The sequence below is a fragment of the Equus asinus genome, chromosome 23 (assembly GCF_041296235.1).
Source record: "Equus asinus isolate D_3611 breed Donkey chromosome 23, EquAss-T2T_v2, whole genome shotgun sequence".
Taxonomy (NCBI): Eukaryota; Metazoa; Chordata; class Mammalia; order Perissodactyla; family Equidae; genus Equus; species Equus asinus.
The window spans coordinates 48,728,928-48,737,325 of record NC_091812.1 but is presented as its reverse complement, the minus strand read 5'-3'; positions in this window follow the sequence as shown (position 1 = coordinate 48,737,325).

The window sequence follows — 8,398 nt, the reverse complement described above, 5'->3', positions numbered from 1 at the left end:
AAGCTAGAGGGAACTTTCTCTTTACTCCAGTCTCCCCTTATCAGAGCCCAGGTTTCTGATGACCTTTAGTTTCATTTGCCTCAGATTACCCTTACCAACCTGCCTTAATTTGTCTTACCTTGGCCAGCAGACTTTCTCATCTCCAGGTGCAGCCTCTCCTCCAACTTTGAGTCTTGTATACACACCACCTTCAGCCTTATCTTTGCCATTCTTCACTCTCTTCATCATAATGTTCAGCTCAATTCCTGTTTTCTTGGCTGATACCGTTTCTTAAAAAAAATCAGTTCAATATATTTTGATCCTCTGGGGTTAGACTGTACTTCTTTCCAAATGTAAGAGCTTATAGGAAAAAAACATCAGAGACTTCCATAATTTTAAATCCAGAGTTCTGTGCATTGTGTAGCAACTTCAAGTTTTTGGAGTGCTCCAAAAAACTGGTCATAAGCAATTGAATGTGGAGGTTATCAGGATTTTGGGCATGTGCCGTGTGAGGTGATTTAAAATTATTAGACCACTTCCAGGTTTTCAGAGAGATTCATTTTTGCAAATATAAATGCTATTAACAATTCAAAGCACTCTCATAATTCCCCATCTTTGTTCTTGCCCATGATCTCAATTTCAATTTTCCTACTTTTTTCTTAAGTGAAGAATTTCCTTCCAAAGTTTCACAAAGTCATTTGCAGGCTAAAAACAAGACACTTATTTGATGATTTTCAGATGTCGCATCAATTGGTCTTCAGCAGAAAGTAATCCCGCAAGATGTTATGCTTTATGCTTTCTGTTCTCTCAAAAACCACAAACCTGTGCGTTTGAAAAGATGACTCTTTCTAAAGACCTCAGCCTCACCCACTGAGCTCATATGTGAGGATGTTTCAGGCTCACAAGCAGACATGACTTTTCAAGGAAGCAACAAAGCCCACTCACTTTTCCTAGATGTACTGTGAGCCTAAACAGAGAGGGGGAAAGCCAATTCATATATGGGGGAAACCCAGGAAGCTGTGTCTAATATGCCAATTGTGTTCTAAACTCCTTCAAGACAGGCTGTTTCTCTAGCCCTTGTCACCTGTGGTACATACATTAATAGAATAAAAGGGTGAGCAAACGGGGAGTGGGGGTGGGTGGATGGAGCCCTTTTTTAAATGCCAAAGTCAGAGCTAGCCTTAAGATTAGGCGAAGGCGGGGCCAGCCCGTGGCCAAGTGGTTAAGTTCATGCGCTCTGCTTCGGTGGCCTGGGGTTTCGCGGTTTCAGATCCTGGATGCGGACATGGCAATGCTCATCAGGCCATGCTGAGGCGGCATCCCACATGCCACAACTAGAAGGACCCACAACTAAAATATGCAGCTATGTACTGGGGGGATTTGGGGAGAAAAAGCAGAGAGAAAAAAGAAAAGAAGATTGGCAACAGGTGTTAGCTCAGGTGCCAATCTTAAAAAAAAAAGATCAGGTGAAGGAGGTGGCTATCACTCCTGGATAAAACGCCTAGATCAGCTATTTCAGGGCTCTGAAAAGCAAATGTTAACAGAAGCATTGACGAGGAAGAACAAGGCTCAAAGTACCACTGAAATGGCCTTACTTTGCCATCTTTTCCCTCCAGTGTGCCCTGGCTGGCCTGAACTCAGTGAAACCGGAAACCACGAGTGGGCATCAGGGCTGGCAGAGAGATCCTCAGGAGAAGCCGTCTGCTCAAGGAGTTGGGATGCTCAAGGAGAGCAGGAGAAATTCCCTATTCTTTCTTTTTCTCTGTTTTTCTTGTGTCTGCCTCAAACCCAAGCAATCCTGCGACAAGAGTAGCAACCGCTGGGACGGGAAGCCCTGGCAGGCGCCCAAACTCTGCGAGAAGGACACCACCCAGCCCCACTGGAGGAGCTACTGTCCCCAGAGAGTAGGGAAACCCCTTTTGCTTTTTATTTCCATCTGTCCTCCCACTGCTTGGTCCTGGAGGTGAGCACAGTCACAGCAAGTGAACTGCTGAGCACCAGCTTTCTGTCCAGAGGACGGAAAAGGCAAGGCTGGAAAGTTCCAGGGAGGTCGTGGAGAGGGAGGTCTTTGGGAAAGCAACCTTTCAAATGGATGAATTTCCAGGGACCCACCCCTGAGGTGCATGTGCATGGATCTGAGCCTACAGCATAGTCTGGCTACTGGGTAGTGCACACGCGGGACCAATCCAAAGAGTGCTTCAAGGATTTTGAAAACAGGACTAATACTGGGACTAAGACCACAGAAGGCTGGTTAGAACTAGCAGCCTGAACTCCCTTTGGTTGAATGCCTACTAAAAACACATTGACATTCTCCATAGGATTTAAACAAGACCCAGAATTTCATAACGTGTGGGAGGCAGATTTCTTGTTTTTCGTCTGTTTGTTTTTCAATTGTGGTAAAATATACGTAACAAAAATGTATCATTTTAAACATTTTAAGGGTACAATTCTGTAACGTTAAGTCCATTATGTTGTTGTGCAACCACCACCACCATCTGTCTCCAGAACTTTTCATCTTCCTCAACTGAAACTCTGTATCCATTAAAGAATGACTCTCTATTCCCCGTGCCTTCACCACTCTACTTTCTCTCTGTATAAATTTGACTACTCCAGGTACCTCATATAAGTGGAATCAAATAATATTTGTCCTCTTTTGACTGGCTTATTTCACTTAGCATAATGTCCTCGAGGTTCATCCATGTTGTAGATGGGTCAGAATTTCCTTCCTTGTCAAGGCTGAATAATACTCCCTTGTGTGTATATACCACATTTTGTTTATCCATTCATCTGCCGATGGGCACTTGGGTTGCTTCCACCAGCAGACAGCAGGCAGACTTCTAAGATGGTCCTTAATGATCTTCACAAACTAGTTTTCACATCCTTGTGTGATTCCATCCCCTTGAGTGTGGGCTAGAACTAGTGACTTACTTTGAACAAGTTGAGTATGGTAAAAGTGATAAGACACAGTCAGGATACAATTCAAAATTTTTCAGCCTATGAAGAACCAGGAAAATCTTTCACATGGGAGAAGACAATCAATACATGCTGTTACCAAGATGACAAAGGCATTGTAATCACCTGAAAAAGACTTAAAAGCAAGTATTATATAAATGCTTCAACAATAAAGGAAAATAATCTTGAAACAAATGGAAAGTTAGAAGGTCTCATATAGGAAATAGAGGATATAAAAAACCAAATGGAAATTTTAGAACTGAAAAATAAATAAAATGACAAATTCACTGGATCAGTTCAATAGCAGAATAGAGATGACAGAGGAGAGTCAGTGAACTTGACAATAGGTCAACAGAAATTACCCAATCTGAACAACAGAGAGAAAAAAATGGAACAGAGCCTCAGGGACCTGTGGGATAATAACAAAACATCTAGCATGTGTGTTATTAGAGTCCCAGAACTAGAGGAGAGACTGAGGTGAAGAAAAATTAGTTGAAAAACTAATGGCTGAAAACTTTCTAAATTTGGCAAAAGACACAAACCTACAGATTCAAGAGGCTCAGTAAACTCAAAGAAGATATAACCAAAGAAATGCACACTCAGGCACAGCATAAACAAATTGCTGGATTCTAAATTATTCAGAATGCTTTGCTTTTGTAGGTCTATGAAGAGCTTCAGGGCTGGGGGAGGCAGAGCCAGTAAAATTGAAGTATGTAGAGGCTCCGTGATTAGATAGACTTGGAGCATCGTGGTGGTGCTTTCATAACCCTTCAGGCATCTTTGCCTGTTGTTCCAAAATAAGCCTGTTTCTGTTCCTCTTCCTCCTCCTGAGGAACCAGTTACTTAGAAGGATCCATGTGATGGCATAGGAGGCCTGCTGGTCATTGGGAAACACAAATCAAGGGTGAGAGAGACACGGACTGATTCAGAGATGGTCAACGTTTCAAGAAGCCCAAATTCCCCACCATGAGTCATGCTTGAGACCAGAGCAAGGGCTCTTACCACAGCCACCCAAAGTTCTTGCCCCTGAGGTGGTGCAGGGGTGCTGAAAGAAAACACCAGCCCTTTGGGAGAGATGAAGAAATGTAGCACCTGGTTGGAAAAATTGGAGAAGAGAGGAAACTGCACTACAATTCACCAAGGATTTACTGAGGACCTCATGTGTTCCTAGCACTAAGTACTCTGGAGGCTTAGAAAAGATAACAATTGAGACAAGGCTCCTCTCGTCAAGAAGCTTACAGCACTGTTGCAGGCATCACTGACAGTCTAAGGCTGATGAGGATGAACACTATCAGGCAGCCAGCCTGGCAAACTGGAGGAGCACACCTTTAGAGATTAGACAGAACTAACTCAAATGCCAATGCCTCCCTTTAATACTGAACTGACCTGGAGACAGTTACTGAACTTCTCTGAGCCTCAGTCTTCTCCTCAGTGTAGCTGAGATAACAATACCTACAGTACCCTCTTGCGGGGAGGGTTAAACAAGAGAAGATGTGCAACATGCTGGGCACACGGTTGGTGACCTGAGAGTGGGCATTGGTGATATTAAGAGAAGTAAAATCAGAGGAGTTATGACTGTCTGGAGGCTGAGGGAACTCTAGCTGGAAGACTCAGAGAAGGTGAAGCAGAGCCTTTCAAACATGGGGATTTGGGTGAGAGGAAGTCATGTTGAAGAAGGCTTGCTCGGAGAAGAAGCAGCAGTGTGAGCCGAGGGCCTGAAGCCAATGAGGCACGTCCTGGGCAGTCCCCGACAACTGGAGGCAGGCAAGCCCTGTCTCCAGAGATTCTTTGGTCTCTTAGTTTCTCAAGAATCTCCTAGTCTCTCTAGAGATTCGTTAGGGAGGCTTTTTAGTGTCCTAGATCCATAGGTTTGATGAGAAGTCTCTTATAGAACAAATGGAGGGTTAGCAGTGGGAAAGCTCCTTAGGCAGGTTGGAGCAGATTGTGAAGGGCCTTGAGTGCCATTATAAGGGGGTCAAACTTTATTCTTGAGGAGATGAAGATTTGAGGACCTGGGGGTTATCCCTTAGGATGTTCACACTGATGGACGGGAGTCTGGGGCAGCAGTTAGAAGGCTGCAGTGATGGTCCAAGTGAGAGCCAAGAGGAGTGAGAGGGAAGGAGGAGAGGTGTTTGTCAGTGAAGGGATCTAGGTGAGTATTGTTACTGATGTGACTGGAGGGGAGAAAGAGAAGATGGCTTTGATACTGGGGAGTTAACTGAATTAAGAAAACTAGGAGGCAGAGAAGCAGGACTAGCAGTCTAGATTTACACATGCCAAACCTAAAATGCCAGAGGATGTTCACATGTGGGACATATCCTGCAGGCTCTTGGAAGGGTGTGCCTGGAACACAAAGAGAGGGTGATGACTAGAGATGTAGATGTGGGAACCAGCTTCATAAAAGGGAGAGTTGAGAATGTGGGGTTGGATAAATATCTAAGAGAGAAAGGGCAGGAGGAACAGGGCCAAGGACATAGCCCTAAAGGCCACTGAGAAATAATGGTTAGAGGAAGAAGATTAAGAAAGAGAAATCTCAAAGGAGTGAAGAGAGGAAAGTTTCAAGGATGGTGTGGTCCCTGGCCAGAAACTGCAGCTGTCTAGGAGGATGGAGAAGAGACCATTTGATTAAGTGATAAGATGGACACGTGATCTCTGTCACAATGACAAAGTGGTAGGTCAAGAAGTGAGACTGCGAAGCGTGAGAAGCAAATCTGCTGAAGAGAGAGGGAGGGGCTGGTCATCCTAGAAGATCAGCGGGAGAGGAGAACAAGTCACTGGGAGTGTGCTGGGGGCTGAATGTTCATGTCCCCCAAAAATTCATGTGTTGAAACCTAAGCCCCAAGGTGATGGTATTAGGAGGTGGGGCCTTTGAGAGTGATTAGGTCATGAGGGCAGAGCCTTCACGAATGGGATTAGTCCCTTTGTAGAAGAGGCTCCAGAGAGATCCCTTGCCCCTTCTGCCATGTGAGGACACAATACATCTGCAGCCCGGACGAGTGTTCATCAGAACCTGACCATGCTGGCACCCTGATCTTCGACTTCCAATCTCCAGAATTGTGAGAAATAAATTTCTGTTGTTTGTGAGCACCCAGTCTGTGGCATTTTGTTCTAGCAGCCTGAACAGCTAAGACATGGTGGTAGCCTGAAGAGGAAGTTTTCTTTAAGATTGTGCATTTTATACAAAATCAACATACACAAATCAGTTGCATTTCTATACACTAATAACAAACTAGCAGAGAGAGAAGTCAAGAACACAGTCCCATTTACAATCACAGCAAAAAGAATAAAATAGCTAGGAATAAATTTAACCAGGGAGATGAAAGACCTAAGCACTGAAAACTATAAGACGTTATTGAAAGAAATCAAAGAAGACATAAAGAAATGGAAAGATATCCCATGCTCATGGATTAGAAGAATAAACTTAGTTAAAATGTCCACATAACCTAAGGCAATCTACAGATTCAGTGCAATCCCTATCAGAATCCCAGTGACATTCTTCACAGAAATAGAACAAAGAGTCCTAAAATTTAAATGGAACAAGAAAGACCCTGAATAGCCAAAGCAATCCTGAGAAAAAAGCACAAAGCTGGAGGCATCACAATCCCTGACTTCAAAATATACTAAAAAGCTATAGTAATCAAAATAGCATGGTACTGGTACAAAAACAGGCACATAGATCAAGGGACCAGAATTGAGAGCCCAAAAATAAAGCCACACATCTACAGACAGCTTTAATCTTCAACAAAGGAGCCAAGAACATACAATGGAGAAAGGAAATTCTCTTCAATAAATGGTGTGGAGAAAACTGGACAACCACGTACAAAAGAATGAAAGCAGACCATTACCTTACACTATACGCGAAAATTAAAACAGATTAAAGACTTGAATATAATGCCTGAAACTGTAAAATTACTAGAAGAAAATATAAGCAGTACACTGTTTTTTTTTGAGGAAGATTGGCCCTGAGCTAACATCACTTGCCAATCTTCCTCTTTTTTATTTTCCTCCTTAAAGCCCGGGTACATAGTTGTATTTCCTAGTTGTAGGTCATTCTAGTTCTCCCGTGTGGGATGCCGCCACGGCGTGACTTGATGAGCGGTGTGTAGGTCCACACCCGGGATCCGAACTGGTGAACTCTGGGCTGCCAAAGTGGAGCGTGCGAACTTAACCACTCAGCTACTGGGCCAGCCCCAGCAGTACACTTTTTGACATCAGTCTTAGCAGTATCTTTTCAAATATCATGTCTAATCAGGCAAGGGAAACAGAAGAAAAAATAAACAAATGGGACTACATCAGACTAAAAACCTTCTGCAAGCCAAAGGAAACTATGAACAAAACGAAAAGACAACCCACCAACTGGGAGAAAATATTTACAAATCCTATATACAATGAAGGGTTAATTTTGAAAATATATAAAGAACTCATACAAAACAACAAAAAACCCAAAGAACCACATCAAAAAATGGACAGAGGATATGAACAGACATTTTTCCAAAGAAGATGTACAGATGACCAACAGGTACATGAGAAGATGTTCAACGTCACTAATTGTTAGGGAAATGCAAATCAAAACTACAATGAGATATCACCTTACACCTGTCAGAATGGCTATAATTAATGAGACAAGAAATAACAAATGTTGGAGAGGATGTAGAGAAAAGGGAACCCTCCCACACTGTTGGTGAGGATGCAAACTTGTGCAGCTGCTGTGGAAAACAGTATGGAGATTCCTCAAAAAATTAAGAATACAAATACCATACAATCCAGCTATCCCACTACTGAGTATTTATCCAAAGAACGTGAAATGAACAATTCAAAGAGATTTATACACCCCTATGTTCATTGCAGCATTATTCACTATAGCCAATATGTAGAAGCAAGCCAAGTGCCCATCAACTGATGAATGGATAAAGAAGATGTGGTACAATGGAATACTAGTCAGCCATAAAAAAGATCAAATTGTGCCATTTGTGACAACATGGATGGACCTTGAGGATATTATGCTAAGTGAAAAAAGTCAGACAGAGAAAGACAAACACTGTATTATTTCACTCATATGTGGAAGATAAATAAACACATGGATAAGGAGAACACATTGGTGGTTACCAGAGGGGAATGGGGTTTGGGGAGGGTGAAAGGGGTAAAGGGGCACATATGTAGGTGACAGATAAAAACTAGACTTCTGGTGGTGAACACGATGCAGTCTATACAGAAGCTGATATATAATAAGGTACACCTGAAATTTACACAATGTTATAAGCCAGTATGACCTCACTAAATTTTTTTTAAAAAGATTGTGCATTTTATAAATAGAGGGGAAGGAGCCAGGGGAAAGAGAGAGAGACTGAAGATGTGAGACAGAGAGGATTCATAGAAGACAGAAGAGGATGGCCCTAGGAGACTCAGATAGGACAGGAAAACACGGAAGAACTTCATCAAAGTCAGACATCTGGTTATTGAGAACATG